The following is a 20014-nucleotide window of genomic DNA, read 5'->3' on the forward strand; positions in this document are numbered from 1 at the left end:
TTCAGTAAGCCTTAGGTTCAATCCCCAGTATCACAAACAAACAAATGTATAAACAAACAAATAAATAAAATAAAAATAAAGAACACAATATCACTGCATGAAACACAGCAGCAGTGTGTGTGCATACTTCCTCTGTCAAGTTCTAGAACTTTCTCATACTCCCCAAAGTGGGTTCTGTGACCATCCACCATCATTCCTCATTCCTTCTCCCTGGTCCCTCTGTCCTATGGTGGTTCAGGGTCACATCCTGAGCAAAGCAAAGAACCAGGAAGGGCTTAATGCAGAGGGACAAGCCACCAGTTCTCCGAGGGACCGAGGTTGCCTCAGGAAAGTCTGGGTCCTGAGACCCCAGGACTATCTGAGAGCAGAACAGTGGTGGCATGGCAATGGACTCTCTTTCCCACTGGGGTCCATATGGCAAAATTTCCACATCCTGATGTGGCTGGGGAGGAGGGCAACAGGGTCCAGAGGCCTGTGGTCACTTCACATGCCATAGGGGGTCGGGGAAAGGGCTGTCTCACCTCTGAACCGGAATGTTTGGAGGAGACTCCATGGGCAGCTGACTCTTAAGTCGCTCTCTCTCTCCCTCTCCCTCTGTGTGTGTGTGGGGTAGGCAGGTGGGTGGGTGTGTCCCTCTCTCCACACAGGATCTCTCTATAATCCTGGCTGTCCTGGAATTCACTACGTAGACCAGGCTGGCCTCAAACTCACAGAGATCTGTCAGCTCTGCTTTCTGAGTGTTGGGATTGAAGACGTGTGCCACCGCACCCAGCACAGACTATTCAGTCCCAGCTAGCTTGAAAGTAGGGGCTGACCTTGGTGTGTTTGCTCTTTAGCTCTGTGTTTTCTTGGAACCATGGGGCTGTCAGGCCTGGTGCTGTTCGAGCAATGCTCTCAACCTGCCCTGCATAGAGTAGCACCCACCACCAAAACCATGGCCGGGGGACAACGCCAGCCAGGACCACCTGGGGGTTCCAGGAACCACCTCTGGGTAGTAAGGAACCTCTCCCATGCTCTGTCTGGGCTTCAGTTTACCTGTTTATAAAAGGGTCCTGGAGCCCTCGAGCTGAACTAGTTGGTCATCCAGAGGTGAGGGTGGCAGTGTCCCCATATACTTTCAAGACTCTTAAACACACCAAAGCTATGAAACCCAGGGAGGGGTGTCAGGATATGAAGGGACACAGCCTGCTTAGAAGCCGCCTCAGCCTGGGTCACCTGGCCTGGGCAGAGCTGTGTCTAGTCCTCAAATGAAGGGTGGCAGAGCTGTTTGCACTCAGCATGTTCTGGGGTTCATGGCCACTCCATGATCTTCAGTGATCAATTCTGTCTTGCTATAGCTCTGTGGTCAGAGGGTTGCGGGAAGTCTTGCTGGATGAAAGGGGTGAATAATCAGGGAAGGGTCCCAACGTCTATGGGGTCTGGCCTGGCTGGGCTGGGCAACAGAATAGATGATGGGGAGAGGAGGTCCCCCAAGGACCTTTAGAACTGGCTCCTCCTCCCCCTCCTTGAGTGAACGTTTGTTTACATGTCTCACAGATGTTCAGGATGGATATTTATGGCGGCAAGAAAGAGCTGGCTTAGGGTTCTGGTGAGCCGAGGAGGGAACAGTATTTCCCATTGAAGGGAAGCTCAGAGCTCTTAACAGATCGATAAGTGCATTTAGTCGATGGCCACAGGGCTTTAGAGGGAGGTACCCCTCCACCCCCACTGCCCCGCCTCTTCCAGGGGGGTGCCTCCATGGAGACAGCAGGAGCCTGGGTCTTCTCAGTGGCATGGGGTTTCAAGCTGTCTGAACCCACTGAGGTAGCTGGGATATTGGGCCCACATCCTGCATCCAGCAGGGATATCTGGAGTGGCCACCCTACAATGGCTCCATGTCACCTGTAAACACAGAGGGTCTGTGGACTGTCAGTCAATTGACAAACTGGTTCTTTTGGTAGAAAAGGGATTGAATCCAGAGCCTGCTAGGCCTGTTGATCTACTAAGCCACACCCCAACCCCTCCTTAGACAATTCTAGGCAGGAGCTCTCCCACTGAGCCACACCCCAGCCCCTCACTGGGGGACTCTAGGCAGGTGCTCTACCACTGAGCCACACCCCAGCCCCTCACTGGGGATTCTAGGCAGGTGACCACTGAGCCACACCCCAGCCCCTCACTGGGGGATTCTAGGCAGGGGCTCTACCACTGAGCCACACCCCAGCCCCTCACTGGGGGATTCTAGGCAGGTCCTTTACCACTGAGCCCCACCCCAGCCCCTCACTGGGGGATTCTAGGCAGGTGACCACTGAGCCACACCCCAGCCCCTCACTGGGGGATTCTAGGCAGGTCCTTTACCACTGAGCCCCACCCAGTCCCTCAGTGGGGGATTCTAGGCAGGTCCTTTACCACTGAGCCATACTCCAATCCCTCACTGGGGGATTCTAGGCAGCCATTCTGTCACGAATATGCCCCCAGCCCTCTTATTTTTTTCTTTTTATTTTGGGGCAAGGTCTCAGTTGCCAAGGATGTACTTACTCACTCTGTTACCTAGGCTGGCCTTTTGAACCTTCCTGATCCTCCTGCCTCAGCCTCCTGAGGAAATGGAATACAGGCCTACTCCTTCTCAGTGTACTGTCTGAGGGCAGTATAAGCACCCACTCCAAACAGGGTAAGCAGAGGCAACCCTGGACACACCTGTGTGTGCTGTCCTCCCATCCCTGCTGGGGCTACAGAGCTCTGAACCTAGCGCTGAAGAGTGCGCCTTTATAGTTCATATCTTTTCTTTTCCATTTTATTATTATTATCATTTATTACAATTTATTCCCATTGTATCCCAGCTGTGGCCCCCCTCCCTTGCCTCCTCCCAATCCCACCCTCCCTCCCTTTTCTCTCTCTATGCCCCTCCCCTAGTCCACTGATAGGAGAGGTCCTCCTCCCCTTCTATCTGACCCTAGTTTATCAGGTCTCATCAGGACTGGCTGCATTGTCTTCCTCTGTGGCCTGGCAAGGCTGCACACACCCCACCCCAGGGGGAGGTGATCAGAGAGCTGGCCATGTCAGAGATAGCGCCTGCTCCCTTTACTAGGGAGCCCACTTGGAGACTGAGTCTATGGGCTACATCTGAGCAGGGGTTTTAGGTCCTCTCCATGCATTGTCTTTAGTTGGGATCTCAGTCTCTGTAGGCCCTCAGGGCCCAGTTTGTTTGTTTTTTTTTTGTTTTGTTTTTTGGTTTTTGGTTTTTTGGTTTTTTTGGGGGGGGGGTTGTTTTGTTTTGTGTTGTTTTTATCTGTTGGTCTTCTTTTGAAGTTCTGTCCCCTCCAGGTCTTTCTATCTTCTACTCAGCTCTTAAAAACAAGGAAATAATGAAATTTGCAGGCAAATGGTGGGAAAAGATCATCTTGAGTGAGGTAACCCAGAAGCAGAAAGACACACATGGTATATACTCACTTATAAGTGGATATTAGACATATAATATAGGTTAAATAGACTAAAATCTATAGTCCTAAAGAAGCTAAACAACTAGGAAGACCCTGGGGAAGATGCTCAATCCTCATTCAGAAGGGAAAATGTGATAGAGATGGAAGCAGAAGACAAGGACCAGGACAGGAGCCTACCACAGACGGCCTCTGAAAGACTCTACCGATGGAGGTATTGAAGCAGAGGCTGAGACTCATAGCCAAACTTTGGGCAGAATGCATAGTTCGTATCTTTATTTGAAGTTTAGTTTTAAAAATTAGAGCAGGGTTCAAAACTTCTCCATTAATCCAGGCTTAACGCCTTTAATCTTAGAGCTTGGGAGGCAGAGGCAGGCAGATCTCTGAGTCTGAAGTCAGGCTGGTCTCCAGAACGACTTTTAGAACAGTCAGAGCTACATAGCAAGACCTGTCACAAAACAGAACAAAAAGAACTTCTCTATGAAGTTTTATTTTGTCATACGTGATAACAGTTCCCCACAACGTGTGAGAGCTGAGTATTGTAACCAGCCAGGCTGAGGGTAGCACGCCATGCCAGCTTTGATGATGTCATACGAGAAAGATGTCAGATCCAGGAAATGTCGGGCTCACACCGCTATTTGAGAGACCAGGGAAGAATTACTGTGAGTTTGAGGCCAGTCTGGGCTACAGCGTGAGACCCTCTTTACAGAAAAATTAAAATTTTGCTAGAAAAATAATAAAACCAGGACTAGAGGAATGGCTCAGTGGCAGAGCACCTGTCTAGAATCCCCCAGTGAGGAGCTGGGACAGGGGTGGCCGGGGATTGACTATTAGGGTGACTGGTCACTGGTGTGAGAGGGAGCTGTGGCCTGAGAAGGGGCGGCAGCGACGACATTGCTCTGTGATATACACAGGAGAGCAGAGTGGGACATCAAGGCTCTCTAGGCTCTCCTTCCCTCCTGTGACCCTGTGACCCTGTGACCCTGTGACCCTGGCTCAGGAGGCTGCTCCCCACTTCCCTATGTTGAGCAGTGGGGGTTGTCTAAGATGCTAGAGGCAATGAGCCCTGGCCAGCCCGAGATGAGAGTGGAACCTCAGTTTCCTCTTCTGTCTAAGGGGCATCAGGCAGCGTGGGAAAGGCTATGTAAGGCTGCCGGCAAAGACGTTGCTTGTCTACCAGCAAACCGGAGAGCACTGGTCCTGGGAAGGGATAGGCCAGTCTGTCCACATGCAGGGCTGCCTCATCTTTTACTCTGAAGTTGGTATAGGATGAAGATTGCCTGCCCAGCTGGCTGCTGAGGAAGCTACGCAGCCCTGGCTCCATCCTGCTGAGTCCTGTCACTAGCCCAGGGGTGGCCTTCGTGATGCCTGGGGGACCAGTAGTCAGTAAAATCCTGACCAGACCTGGATTCAGCATACCTCCAGCCCCTCACTGGGGGATTCTAGGGAGTAGCTCTACCACTGAGCCACACCTCAGCCCCTCACTGGGAGATTCTAGGCAGGCACTCTACCACTGAGCCACACCCCAGCCCCTCACTGGAGGATTCTAGGCAGGGGCTCTACCACTGAGCCACACCCCAGCCCCTCACTGGGGGATTCTAGGCAGGGGCTCTACCACTGAGCCACACCCCAGCCCCCCAAGATCTGCCTCAGCCACAGAGCTGGTTGCCTTCCATAGACAACTGATGCAGAATCTGACAACTAAGGGGACCCCAAAGAGGCATACTGTGTGCAACTGACCTTCTCCGTGCAGTGGGCCTAGTCCCAGCCTGCCTTGTCACGTGCCCTGGGCTGGTGAAAGTGACATGTACAGACTGAACCATGCCCAGTCTGGTGGGCAGTGGTGGGCTTAGTCACAGACACGCTCACACACACAGACCTACACACACCTGTCATACTAGCATGGTGTTGGGGCAGGTGTTGAGACAGGAGGGTCCTGAATGCACAGTTAGCCTGGGCTACCTGGTCAGACCATGTTTCAAAGTAGCCTACATATACCTTGGCTTGGGCGTACAGTTTTGTAAACCTTGTACTTGGGAGTCTGAGACAAGAAGAGAGGACATCAGAGTCCAACTTGTACCTTATTTCAAATGACCAAGGGCTGGAGGTGATGTCCGGCAAAAGAGCGCTTGCCTAGCATGCCCAACCCCCAAAACACTTTAAAGAAAGAGAAAGTGGTGGAGGAAAGGAGAGAAAAATAAAGCAATGTGTGGAGAGGGGCAAGCCAGCAGGTTTCTGGGGTCACCAGGAGGAGCCTGAGGTGTTTTGGGCCCAGCAGCCTGCACTCGCCAAAGCCCTGGTGACAGTGAGCAGACCTTATTCCACATGGCTGCTGCGCAGTGTCCTGACCAACACCTGCTGTGTGCTGGCTACTCATCTTGACCTTGAGACAGACATTTCTCTTGTTCCCACTTTACAGGAGGGCACACTGAGCCTCGGCAGGTCCCATGTGCCAAGCAGACTTTCTCCAGCCCTGTGATGGGGCAAATGTCACTGGCCATGTCCCCCCCCTTGGCCACCCAAAGAAGCAGAGTGCTTGCCTACGGGAGGCCAGGACCCTTGCCTGGAGGCCTCGTGCCTAGGAACCTGGCTTCCTCGAAGCCCAGCGAACCCAGGACCCAGACTGTGTCAGTCGCCCACAGATGCCCACCCCGGTGATGCCCACAGAAGCTGCCCCACTGTCCTCATGCCAGCCACGCCTCTCCTCCTGCATCTGGCCAGGCTGCTTGTCATAATTGAATACCTCCCACTGTGGTGACGCAGCAGGGCTGCCCGGGGAGGTGAGAAGTTCTAGCTCCTGCCGGCCCAGCCCCAAGACTCAGGTGTCTGTTTGGAGGTCGAGGGCATCGCTCTGAGAGCCTTCACGTCCCACACGCTGAGCAGCCAGGGGACCTGCCCGTCTTTGAGCCGTGGCTGATCCAGCCGGAAGGATGACAGTTCCCCAGCCTGGCAGGGTGGGTGGCAAGTCCTCAGTCCTCATTTGGGGTCTTCGGTGCCCTCAGGAGGTCGGGCCTCCAGGCAGCTCCCAGCTCCTTTCCTAAGGATGTCCTCCCACCCATGTTAGCGTCACCCACGCTTGTAAAGATGTTAAACTGGCAGATTGGCTAAGAGCAGGCCAGGGCCAGGAGGCAAGCCCCATTAATCCCTTCCCTCGTGTAATTAGCCCTAATACCTCTCTGATTCTCCCTGACACCTGGAAGCCCTCAGGCCAGTGCCTGGGTGCCAGCACCCTGCCTGTTCCTCCCTGTGGCCCCCATTGCACTCCCAACACGCCCACGACTCCCCCCTCGAAACGGGCAATCCAAGCTGGCTTCATGTTGTCTACTTTTTTTTTTTTCTATTTTGAATTCTGGTAACTGACAATTTAACCTAAAAATCTTCTGTGTTTCCAGCTTGTACAGTGGTAAATAGAGATTGACAGTTTATTTTCGCGTTCTCCCGGCTGGAGGGGAGGGCAGAGAGGCAGCGGGGGAAACCCATTTGAAAGAAATACTTGCGGGTCCCTGACAGACTCCAGACCGGGCCTCGTCGCCCGCCTTGGCAATCTGAGGGACCTGTCACACTTCGTGATCGGTCTTTTTACAAACACAAACGCCGCTGATTTCTTATCAAATGTAAAACCGGCCTGGCTCTTTCTTAAACGGTTACCGCGAGCATGAAATTGACATTGTGAATCACGAGTGACAAGGGGCTGTCTGGGCTGTAATTGATCCGTGCTTAGGAGGAGGCTGGGCCAGCCCTGAGCCCTCCCCAGACCCCTAAAGCCCCCCAACCTCAGATCTCTGTCAATGGGAGAAAACCAAGAGAACCCATGATTCATATCCCGGGCGTTTTTTTTTTTTTTTCCACGTCTGCGATCCTCCGGAGGTGTCAATTCCAATTTCCACAGCCTCATCATTACCCACATCAAACGGCTGTAATTGGTGGCTACAGAAATTTATCCTCCAAAAGAGAGAGAGAGAGAGAGAGAGAGGAGAGAGAGAGAGAGAGCTGTCGAGATGAGGAAAGGATGTTTCAAATGCGATTTTGAAGGCTGCAGTACCACCCTTGAGCTTGGCAGGGAACAGAGGGAAATGAGGTGGGGTGTGGCTTGGGAGAGGGTTCTGGTCGAGTTGTGGGTGTCCCAGAGCATTCCCAAGCCCTGCTGGGGGCAGCGTTACCTGCACACCCGGAGATCTTCCCTGCTGTGCTACAGTTTCCGTGGCCGGAGAACGTGGGTTTTTCTACAAACCGAACAGAGAGAGTCGCTCTGTGGTTACGGCTGCTTTGCCAAAGGGGAAACTGAGGCCCAGAGGATGACCTCTGAGAAGCCCCGTTAGGACTCTGCTGTCTGTGGCCTGGATCCCAGAGCCTCTGTTCCATGTGCTCTGTCTGCTAAAGGGACTGGGCTGAGCTGGCTGTGAAAGCTGACTCTGTTTCTAAAGGTGTAGAAGAGGGCTGTGGCACCAGCCTCAGCCTGTCTCCCTGCAGTCATGGCTACCTCCACCCTGGCCTGCAGGGACCGACAGGAGGCCAGACTCACCCTCCAACCTGGTCCAGCATGCTTTGACTGCAATTCCCAGCACCAAGTAGTGCCCATGTCCACACCCCCTGGTCCCAGGGCCCCGACCAGCAGCTCCCTGGATGACTGTATTTATGTCTGTTTTTTTTCCATTTGAATTCTTTCTGACTGATGAAACGATGATGGGAAATTACACACGCAGCTACCGTGCCCACAGCAACCCGCAGCAACCTCTCCAGCTCTCAAGGCAACCCACACCACCGGGCGCTGTGCCAGCACTCCAAGCTCCTCACAGACCCGAGCTCCCCTACTTCTGAGGGGGGAACAGAAGCCACCCACAAACCTGCCCCTCTCCACAGCACTGTTAAGTCTGTGGCACCCTGGAAATCCATTCGGTTGCATTTTGCCTGGAAAGTTCTCAGGCCTCTAATACCAAGGGCCTGGTTCCTCCTCCATACAGCTCAGCTCTCTCTCCCAGTCACGTCACTGTGGGTATGCTAAAATGGTGCCTGTTCATTTTACTGTGACCCCTTGGAAGTTCGAAGCTAAATCATAGTGTGCTTTGTTGTTTGTTGGTTTAGTTTTGAGACAGGATCTCTTCATAGCTCTGGCTGTCCTGGAACTCACTATGTAGTCCATGCTGGTTTTGAACTCAGGGATTTACCTACCTGTGCCTCCACAGTGCTGGGATTCAAGGGGTGTGCCCCTACTCCTGGTATGGCTTTCTGCTTTGTTTTGCTTTGGTTTTTAGTTGAGACAAGATCTCATGTATCCCAGGCTAGCCTCAGGCTTGTTATGTAGCTGAGGATGACCTCAAACCCTCCCTTTCTTGCCTGCCCCTTTAAAGGGCTGGGATTACAGGCCTGCGCTGCCCCATTTGTTTTGTGACTCTGGAGATGGACCCCAGGGTTTCACTCTCCTGACTCAGGTGCACTCAGCCTCTGCAGCCTGCCTTTAACAGAACTGTCTTAAACAGTTCTGCGGCCCTCCAGTTCTCAGTGCTGAGCTCACTGAGTGAGCTAAGTGTCCAGCATCCTTTAGAGACCCAGTAGGTGATGGTTTGTGTAGGGCAGGGGTATCGCCAGAGGAAACAAACCCAGCTGTCTCCTCACCTTTTGTGCAGCGCCCTGCCCAGGAATTCTGGGGGGACCCTAAGAGGGTGAGGGCTCTTGACAAGACAGACTTATGTTAGTGGAGGGTGATAATGCGGGAGGCCCTGAGAGGGGTGACAAGATGGCGTGATCAGGGCAGCTCTCAAGAGACCGTGACAGGAACAGAGCGAGAGATTATTTAGCTCAGGGTCAGCAAATATGTTTCATCTCTTTCACCAGGTTTGATTGACATCGATTCTCTGGAGTGTTGTGTTAAGAAGGATTCTGAAGGCTGGAAAGATGGCTCAGTGGGTAAGAGCGCTTTCTGTGCAAGCATAAGTATCTGAGTTCAGATCCCCAGCAGTCACCTAAAAAGCCATGCACATACCTATAATCCCAGTGCTATGGATGGAGTTGAGACACCAAGGGAGTCACTGGGATTTGCTGGCTGCTGGTCTATTTCCAGGGTCGGTGAGAGACCCTTCCCCGAGGGAAAGAGGTGGAGAGTGAAAGAGCAGGACCCCGACTATCCCCCACCCCGGCCTCTGCTGCCTGGGAAAGAGGACATGACAGACAGGAGCTACCGTCACTGACACCGCCGTTACATCCGTGGGGCCGGGGGTCCAGCCACACGGAAGCTCAGCCATCCGAATGTTCAGCTTGTTGGCTGCTCTGTGAGGTCTCTCTTGTGGGTAGAGGGATTCCAAGGGCCGGTGACCTCTGGGAGCTTGGTGTTTCTCTGCAAGCTTGGAGTGGGAGCCCAGCAGGCTCAGGGAGGGCAGCTGAAGCCGCCTGTGGTCCCAGAGCAGCACAAGGACGGCAAGCACAGGCACCTGTGCTGTGAGCCTGTCCCGAGCCAGGGGCAGCGCTGAGGGTTGGCTGGGCTTCCTGGGTAGGGCAGATGTCTCGAACAGAGCTTCGCCAGGTAGCTCTGCACTACTGGAGAGTCTTTGCCATCTGTCCTCATCCCTGGGGCAGCAACTCCGACAGAGATTTTTTAGGTGGGGGAGACTGAGTCACACAGCACCAGAGTCAGCATGAGACGGAATTGGTCTTGTAATCTCTGTGTGGCTCTGCCCCACTGGAAAGCCCCCTCCACAGGATTCGGAGGAGCCCAGTTGCCCTGCCCAGGGTGGCGGCTATCTCCCTAGCCCAGACCCTGAACTGAACAGACGTATCCCACCACAGGGCCCCTGGGGTGGGTCAGGCTGGGCTGGCATCTCTGAGTGATTGGGGAAGGGGGGGGCAGCCAAAACTTTAAGGTATATGAACTGTGAAATTAAATGGAAATACTCAAATAAGGAACGGCATAGCAACATAAGCAAAGATGTTTACCAGGCCTTGAAGTTAAATACAGATTTTTTCATAAACCCCAAACACAAGCGGCAATAAAGTTCTGTGGAATGTTAAATATAATTTACAGTGGAAAAGAATGTTCCTTGCTGTCATAAACCCTCTCCAGGCATGTCACTTTGGGTCCCCGGGACGCTGGGTTCTGCTGCCCTACCCCTGCCTGGCACCCCATAGAGACCCTGGGAGGGGGACAGACACGGAGAATGGTGGGGACTGAAGAGTCCTGGTGCCTTCCAGCCTCGGCTTTGGGGTCATTCACACTATGGTGAGAACAAGCTTCTCTGTGTCATCCTCCTGGGACAGTAGCCTTCCCTCAGTTGTGGGTTCCAGATGTGGGCTGGTCTCTTCAGGCCTGACTAGGACTGGGGACAAAGGGAGTTGCTTACAGAGGAACTCTCCTCCAGGCTAACTGTGGGCTCTGCAGGGAGCAGCCAAGGTGAGAGTTCTCGTGGGGGAAAGTCCCACTGGGGTAATAGTCTACAGCCCCAAAGCCTTCCAACATGCTTGCCTGCCTTCGAGGGCAAGTGTGCGTGTGCGAGTGCGCGTGCGTGAGTGTTTGTGTGTGTGTGTGTCTACAGAGGGGTATGTGTCTGACAAGTGTTGGGCCATAAGCCTTTAAGTGTCCGTGCTAATATGTGGGAGTATATTGTGTGTCTCTTGGGGGCCCTGTGGGCTCAGTGCATGTTCCCAGGCAGCCCGGACCTGCTTCCCCTAACCCCCGAGCTATGTGCTGGCCTCTGAGGTCTTAGGGAGTCTCACTAAAAAAAGGATCTCATTTTCATCGTATTGTAAGCTAACACCCAAGTCTTCCTTCTTGGGACAGGGCTGGAGTGGAGGAGGGATGCTGGGGTGTCTGTCTCACGGCACCCTAATCTGGGCCACCCTGAAGCCCTGCTCCTGGCCTCCTAGAGACGGGGGCTACAGAAGAGCTGAGACCTTGCCGAGCCCATCAGGCCTGCGGGACCTCACGGAAGAGCTTGCGTTGAGAAAGCACAGGGGGACCCTCTTCCCTCACGGTGTTGACTTCCAGGCCCTGCTGCTGGGATCTGGGGACCCAGAGTACCAGGTGTGGCCCCTTCTTTTTGGGGAGGGGGCAGGGCACTTCCACCTTAAGGGATAGCAGGGAAGCAGCCACAGCAGCCAGGGTCTGTGTAGCCAATCGATTTCTGTCCTCATCAGCTGGGCGTCAGGGGAGGGGACTGGCCCAAGATGGGCCACCTGGGTCCCGAGCCTCGGGGCTCTCTTGGGACTCTGTTGGGGTGGTGGGGAGGTGGTCCCCCGCCCCTCCTGCTGCCTCTCCCAGGGCCCTCGTCACCTGGCGGCTCCTCAGCAAGTACATTTCCACATCCCCAGCCGCCCTAATTTATGCGCCTTGGTGGGGAGGAGGGAGGGGGGTATTTTCTTTAAAAACAAGATGGCTGTGAGAAAAGTGACAGTGGCCGGAACCACTGGCTAGTTAGTGCTGAAGACTCGAGCTGCAGGCACGCAGCTGCAGAACAAAAAACAAACAAGCCACATGCAGTGCAGGGCTCGGTGAGGGGCCTCATGCTTGGGGCAGTGGGAGGGGGTGCGTGGGGGGGGTCCCGGGGACACAGCTTCCCAAGGAGGGTTCTACAGCAGGCAAGCTTCACACCCTCCAAGGGCGTGAGGGCCTCTGGCAGGAGCCTGAGGACTCCTCCCACCGGCAACCCTGGGAAAAGGTCCCTGGAGGGAGACAGGGGTCGGAAAGGCTTGTGGGAACCCAGATCCTGCCTAGTAATTTAAGCTTGCTGTCTCCTGGCCTGTCCCCTGGAAAGATGGGGAACAGCTGGTCACCCACAGCTTCTAATAAATCCCAGCAGTGGAGGAGGAGGGATGCCGCCTGGCACAGGGACTGTCCCCCGAGCGAAAGAGCAAAAGCACCGATCTGTGGGTCTGGCCCGAACCCCTGGGGTTCAGTCCCCAGAAGAAGAGGCTGTCGCTGACCCAGCAGCCTTTGTCTGGGGCGAACCGGGCTGTGCCCGGTGCGGAGGTCGGGGTCTGGAGGTGGGGGACAGGCCTTGACTCCTTTGTGCGTCAAGTTCTATGCGCTTTCGCTTTGTGTAGCACCGGGCGAACTTGCGCCTCCAGCCCGGGATTAGAGAAATCCGAGAGTGTTTTTTTCTGCATGCCTGCCCGCTCCCGGGCGCCCACGGCCTGCTGGGAAACTGCCTATTATCCTCTGGTTCCACTCCAGTGCCCTCCCCAATAAAACTTTTCATATCCTTATAAACGAACTCGATTGCCGTGTTATAAACATTTACACTGCACTAACAGATCATCTCCGTACATCGGAATTGGCTAAATTCCCTTTTCCAGATGAATATATTGAAGGAGATTACAGATATGATAGCTTTTCAGGCTGCTGAACCCAGAGAAATTAGTTTAGTGAGCACTTACAGGGGCTAAATTGGAACCATTAAATAGTGGATTAAATTGATGGCGTTTTCATTGTCTGTCCTTCGGTACCGCTGTAAAATCAATTAGCCGGCACCAGCCCATTCTCCCTGCACAGCGATGGTCTCCCCTCAGGACCCTGATGCGAAACCTACCAGCAGCTGAGGAGTTTGGGGACACACCTGTGAGTGCCCGGGCACAAGACAGCACTTCGGACAGCAATGGTCCCCTGCAGTCATCAGGGCCGCTTTGCTTCGACAGCCACTGTCCCTCTACAGCGTTTGTGTTCCTGGGGGACACAGCGAGTGAGGGTTTGGAGGGGAGTCAGAATCTTGAAGGGCAGAGGAGAGCATGCAAAGGGCACCCGGGAGGAGAAACAGGCGTTTTTGCTGCTTTGTTGCGTTGTTTGTGTTTTGGTACAGGATCTAGCCTCGCATCCACTACATAGCCACTGATAGGGGTGAACTCCTGATCCTCCCGCCTCCACCTCCTGGGTATTGGAATCACACGAATCTTCTAAACGTTTTTTTTTTTTTAAAGCTAAACAAAAATATTTTTTAAATTTATTTGAGATGTCTTATTTTTACTTTATCTATTTACTTATTGAGATATTTTATTTATTTGAGATAAGATCTCTTGTAACTAAACTGGCCTTGAAGTTTGCTCAAAACCAGCCGCAGGAGCTGGGGCTGTGTCTGGGTTGATTTTGTGCCTGGCGTGCAAGAAGCCCCGGGTTCCACCCACAGAACTGCGTTGACGGGGACTGATGCTCAGGACGCTGCACTCCTGACCCTTCCGTCTCCGCCTCCAGAGTGCTGGATCACTGGCTCTTTTTAGCATGTTAATTTTTTTAATTAAGTTGTTACTATATTTATGTATTTGCTCGTTTGTTTATGTGCACATGAGCTGTGGGGGTGCCTCGATGCACTTGTGGAGGTCGGAGGACAACTTGCCTCAGACTGAGGAAAACGAGAACTTGACAGTCGTCTCCTCCCATCGTGGGGTCCCAAGGCTAGAACTCGGGTTGTCAGAATTGGCTGCAAGCACCTTTCCCTGATGAGCCATCTTCCCAGAGAATTTCTTTTGAGGAAGGTAGGGTCTCAGGTTGCTTGGGCCGGCCTTGAACTCACCGGAAGGTCAGAAGGATAGCCTCAGGCTCCGGGTCCTGCTGCCTCCACCCACAGAGTGCTAAAATCACAGGCTTGTGCACCACCATGCCTGGGTGAGGCAGTGCTGGGGATGGTACCAGGGCTTTGTGCACGGCTGGGCAAACTCTACCCACTGGGCCACATCTCCAGACTGTGGAGACTTGTGAACCCCGGCTCCCCACACCTAGGATGCCCGAGGGACCTGTAGAAGTCATTGCACCCTGAAGACTCAGCTCAGCCCTCAGAAACACACCTGATTCCCAACAGGAAGCTGGGGTTCTGCTCTGCAGGCTGCTCTGCCCCATCCCACAGTCACTTCCCAACCCGTGATCAGCGAGACTACAAGCTTATGTAATCCTGGGGGAAGCACATGGGGGTGGCTGCTGGGTAGCCCTCAGCATCCAGAGCTTGCAGGGTACCGAGGCTGGCAGAGGCATGTAGTAAGAGCCATTTTCTCGGCCACGAGCCTTCTGCAAGCATGGGGCTTTTTTCTATAGGGCATGCCTCTAGGCTCTACTCTGTGGAGGCCCAGCTCAGCCAGCAGCTGCCCGTTGAGAGGCCTCTGGGCTGAGGCCTCCATCTGAGGCCTGTGGTATATGTGCCATTCCTTTCCACACCGGGATCCCTCGCTTTCAAAGCACAGGCTGTCAGCTCCATTCACAGCAGAGACTGACAGCTGTCCTAGTTTTTTTTTGTTTTTGTTTTCTCTTGTTACTGTGGTCCACACCACAGCCAAAAGCAAGCAGCCCAGGGAGGAAAGGGTTCATCTCATACTCTATCAGAGCAGGAACTCAAGGCAGGAACCTGGAGGCGGAAACTGAAGCAGAGGCCGCGCAGGGGTGCTGCGTGCTGGCTTGCTCCTCATGGCTTACTCGCTTGCTTTCTTAGAGAACCAGGACCACCAAGCCCAGGGTGGTGCCATTCATAGTGACCTGAGCCCTCTCACACCAATCATCGATCAAGAAAATGCCCGTCAGACTTGCCCTCAGGTCAATCTGATGGAGGCGACCCCTCAGCTGAGGAGGTTCCTTCTTCTCAGATGACTCAAGTTTGAGACAAGCTGACAGACAAACAAACAAACAAAAAACCGAGTCAGCTCAGGGGTCAAGTTCATGCCAATACTGTGGGGAACACTGACTACAGAGACCCCGTCTCTACTAAGGTGGGGGTATCTTTTGGTTGGTTCTCTGCTGTAGGCCTGGGCTGGGTGCTGGGGTGCTGAGGAGGAGGGTGGACAGGTGGACAGGAACACATGCCTGGGGCTTCCTGGAGTCCTATGAGTAAGCGTGTTTGGGTACTGGTCCCAGGAATCCAGAAATGGTTCCGTTGTCTGAGGATTCCGGAGGGCATAATGTCCAGGTGTCATTGGCAGTCAGGGCTTGGGGTGGCTGGATTCCTGCCATCCCCTTTCCTCTACTTTAGCTCCCCAACTTCTCCTCACCTCCTCCTGCCTCCCACCAACCTGTCTCTAGTTCAGCCACCACTGTACCCGCCAGGGCAGTATATCTGATGGATTTCAGCCAGATAGACGGACTTGGGATGGAAGAAAGCAGCTGTGCCAAGATGCCGCCCTGGAAATGGAGAGTCTGCTCCTGTGAACTCAGGCTGAGCTGCGGCTAGGCCCGAGCTGGGTCTTCCTTGTGTTCTCGGACACCCTCCACAGAGACCAGGTGAGGAAGCATGAATTGGGGGGAGTCGGCTGGAGCCACCACCACGGCATGCCAGGGAGGTGGGGGCACAATTCAGGGCAAAACCTTCCACCAGTGAGTCAGGTGGATGGCAGCCGCCTAGCAGCGTGTGCTTCACTTCTGGCCTGAGGATGCCTAGGCTGCCTCAGGTGTCGCTCAGAGCCGCCACCCTGGCCAAGGTCCCCATAGCGATCTCTTCTAGGACAATGGAGGCAGCTCTATGTGTGTGTGTGTGTGTGTGTGTGTGTGTGTGTGTGTGTGTGTGTGTGTTGCAAACTTCTGGAGTGGGAAGAAGGAAGACAGAGCCCAACTGAAGGGAAGGGCTCCCTCCTGTGGCTCCCTTCCTGTCCATAGGGCTGTGATGCCAGGCGGATGATCAGGGGTCAGCCCCCCTAGATCCCAGATCCTGGCCCCCCACAGGCTCCCAGCACCTCCCTGTCTTCACCTTTCTTGACCCCTGACCCCTGATTGCTCTGAGAACTGGCAAAGCCCCAGACCAGGCTGAGAGGCCCCTGTTCCAGTGGATTAACGCCTTTACCAAAATAAAAACACATGGCGATTTCCTGTGAGCTCAGCTGCTGGCCAGCGGTCCTCAGAAATAGAGGAGGGGACAGGGACAGGGTTCAGGGAAGGGGAACTGTGTTCAGCGCTGCTGAGATACGCAAAAAGAGGAAGGGACTTTCTGGGCACCCAGTTGTTGGTGGGGCACAGGACCCTGCCAGGGCAAGGCACGTCAGGGCCCCTGGCTAGGGCTGTCCGAGGTCCCCCACTGCCTTCTGTGTCTCTTAGTTTTGAGGCTTAGGACTTAGGACTCCATTCTATAGCTGTGGAAACTGAGGCCCAGTGATTTAAAGAGAGAGCCAGGGTCCCAGGTGACTGTCCAATCATCTGGTTATATTCACATTCTTTGGGTGGAAAAGTTGTGTTTCAGAGAGGGGCGTGCACCTGCCCAAGGTCCCATAGAAAAGCTGGTGGCAAAAGAGCCAGAATATGGGTGGTGCTCCCATCCTCTGGTGCGTCAGGCTCCGGCAGTGTCTTCCCACCCCATCCCTCCCTCCTGGCCAAGCTGAGGTCTGCTTGTGTGAGTGTTCCCTGGGCTGTGTGGGTAAGGTTTCTAACCAGCTGGGAGCGGGATCTAGGAGGTCAGGTGCAGGGGAGGGGCAGGGCAGGGGAGGGGCAGAGAGGCAGGTGAGAAGATTGGCTGTGGGAAGTTCTCACAGGGGATGGAGGGGGTAGGGTGACCTAACCCGCCCCTGATCCACCCCTGGCCCTCCCCACTGCGTTACCCTCCATGACGGCTGAGTCAGGTGCTCAGCTGGGCACGTGCGGCCCAGATGCTAAAGCTGAGGCCGCTCTTGGGAAGAAGTGGGGCCCATCCTCAGCCCTGCCTGGACTCATGCTCCTAGCTTCTTCTGCAGTTAGGACTCTCCTTGTTCTCCGGGGACACAGCTGTCAGTGCAGCTGCGGAGACCGCAGTCAAGGATCAAGGATCAGGGAGCCTGAGTCGCTGAGTGCCTTTGTGCCCCTGAGCCTCAGTTTCTCCTCTGTGTAACGGTCAAGTCCTCACCCACCCCCAGGTTCTTGAGAAGAATGGACAGAGCTGGGACCCAGGCTGGCAGAAGATGAGAAAACAAGGCGTTGCCCTCCACGCTTGTCATAGATGGAGTCTCATGGTCGGCCCCAGGGAATCCCGGTGGCCCACAGAGAGGCACGGGGGGGGGGGGGGGGGACATGGAGCCTTTCATCGCCCGGTCCCAGTGTGTTCATTAGCCATGATGAATGGCTGTAGCTTTGAAGGCCAGAGGAACGGGAGCAGGCCCAGAGACAGAGAGGCAAGACACTGCCTCTGACTCAGCCACCTGTCCATCTGGCTGTCCATTCCTGTCTAGATCACTAAATAAGGTGCCCCCTGCTAAGGCACTAAATTAGTGCCCCCTGCTACTAAATAAGGGGGTGCAGGCTGGGGCTGCCATTCAGTTGGTGGAGTGCTTGCCTAGCGTGGGCAAAGCTCTAGATTCCATCCCAAGCACCGCATAAACCAGGCTGGTAGTTCAGGCCTGTAATCCCAGCACTTTGGAGGTGGAGGCAAGAAGATCCAGAGTTCAGCTCCATTCTCCGCTCCCTGGTGAGTGTGAGGCCAGTCTGGGGTACCTCACCCTGTGTTGGGGGAGGGGAGAGTGTGACCCTACAGCAAAGAATGTAAACTGAGGGACTAGAGTGATGGTTCGGTAGTTGAGAACACTAGCTTCTCTTCCAGAGGACCCTGGTTCAATTCCCAGCACCCAAAGAGCTAACTACTGTTCTTAACTCTAGTCCCAGGGGCATCCAGCACTCAACTATAAGCTCTGTGATCACAGGCATGCACAGTGTGCAGACATACGTGCAAGCAAAACGCCCATGGACATAACAGAAAATCTACATTAAAAAATAAAAGAAGTTTGCAAAGTACTTTTGCAGAGGACCGACATTAGGTTCCCACATCAGACAGCTCAAAACTGCCTGTAGTTCCAGCTCCAGGGGACCTGTTGCCTTCTGGACTCTGCATTCACCAGTACTCACATGCACGTACCACGCCTTCCCCTGTGCACATAAATAAAAAGAAAAGGAAATCTCTTTTTAAAAGAAGGAACACAGCTGGAGACAAACACCTAAAACCATTTGTGCTGATAGGAGCAAGGCCAGACTGGGCAGGTCCTGCTGCCCCAGACACACCCAAGAACAGGTCACAAGGCCTGAAACTAGAGTAGGGTACTGGCCTGGGGTGCTCTGAGCCCCAAGATGTGGCTCTGTCTTTGGTGGAGCTGGACTCACAGGGAAATAAACCCTGAAAAACTTGCTTTTACAGTCTCTTTTCCAGGCCTGTCCTGATTCCAGCAAGAGGATTGTGGTAACAGACCTATCCTTCCAGATACACAGGAGGCTAAGGTAAGAAGACTGGGCTCAAGACTGTAGATGAGTTCAAGTTCAGCCTACCCTTATGAGAGGCTGAGGTATGGCTCAGTGGTAGAGCACCTGCCTAGAATGACCCAGTGAGGGGATGAGGTGTGGCTCAGAGGCATTGCATTCCAACCCAATTGAAAGAGAGAGAAAGGGAGGGAGGGAGAGAGAGAGAGAGAGGAGAAAAAAATGAAAAAGAATTCCCCACACTGTGGTGGCTCTAGAAGCCACACTAGCCCTTTTAGAAAATGATTTGGCAGTGTAGAGTGGGCACCGCTGAACTGCTCAGCGCCTTTGACCCAGTAATGCCCCCACTGGGATGCTCTTCTGGAGAAATTATCCAAAATATGGGGAGAGCTGCATGCCTGAAGATATCCATTTAGACAGTACTTTAATGACCAGGAAAAAAAATATGGATGCAGCTGAAATGTCCAACAATCAGGGAGTAGTTCAGTAAATTATGTCACACACACTCAAAGGAATACTAGACAGTCATTAAAAGTGATAATTACAAAGACTGGGTGGTGATATATATAAACACATCAACAGTGTAATAGAGGGGAAAGCGGCATGTAGAATTATGTGTACATTAAGGATGTAATGATGTAAGAAGCATATGCGTCAGGAAAGGGCTAGAAGATGGGAGTCGTACAACAGGAACAAGTATCAAGATAATTTGTTTCATTGTTTTCTGACTTTTTTTTTTTTTTGGAAAGGATTGCATTATTTGGTACTTTAAAAGGTTTTTTAAATTGTCTATTGCCAGGCTGTGGTTATGGGTGATTTTTGCTTTTCATTTATACTTTTTTTTTTTTCAAATATTCTCTGATGACTATTTGAAACTGTTCCTGTCCCGGGAGGGGTGGGAGGGGAAGGGACACGGGGCTAGGTCATAGGCAGGGACTGTGAGCTGCTCAACACAAGTGTGCAGCCTGGGGCAGAGGGGTCCCTGTTCCTTGGAGGAGACAGATGGATGGGGAGGTGGCTGCTAGGTACTGTGAGGAGGGGGTTGGTGACGCTGCTGGCACTCACGATAATGGCAGCAATGGTAGTGATGACCGACCGTGATGACGGTGATGATGGTAGTGATGGCTGTGATGATGGTGGTGGTGACGATGGTGATGGTGATGGTGTAATGGTGGTGAGGATGACGGTGATGGTGGTGAGGGTGACAGTGGTGGTGGTTGTGTGTGGAGACAATGGTGATGATCATAGTGATGAAGGTGATAGTGATAATGATAGACAATAGTGACAATGATGAAGACAATGATAACTGATCATGATGGAGATGGTGAAGGTGATGGTGGCCTCAGTAGTAATTTGTCCAGGCCCCCTGCACCAGACACTGAGCTTCTCCAAGATAAACCCTGTGATTTCTGGTTCTGTTGATCTCATTCTGTGCATTGGATAGATTTGCCCCACTGACATGACTGACATTTGACGTGCAGCCATGGGATTCGGCACAAGG

Source organism: Meriones unguiculatus, chromosome 15 (assembly GCF_030254825.1).
Source record: "Meriones unguiculatus strain TT.TT164.6M chromosome 15, Bangor_MerUng_6.1, whole genome shotgun sequence".
Taxonomy (NCBI): Eukaryota; Metazoa; Chordata; class Mammalia; order Rodentia; family Muridae; genus Meriones; species Meriones unguiculatus.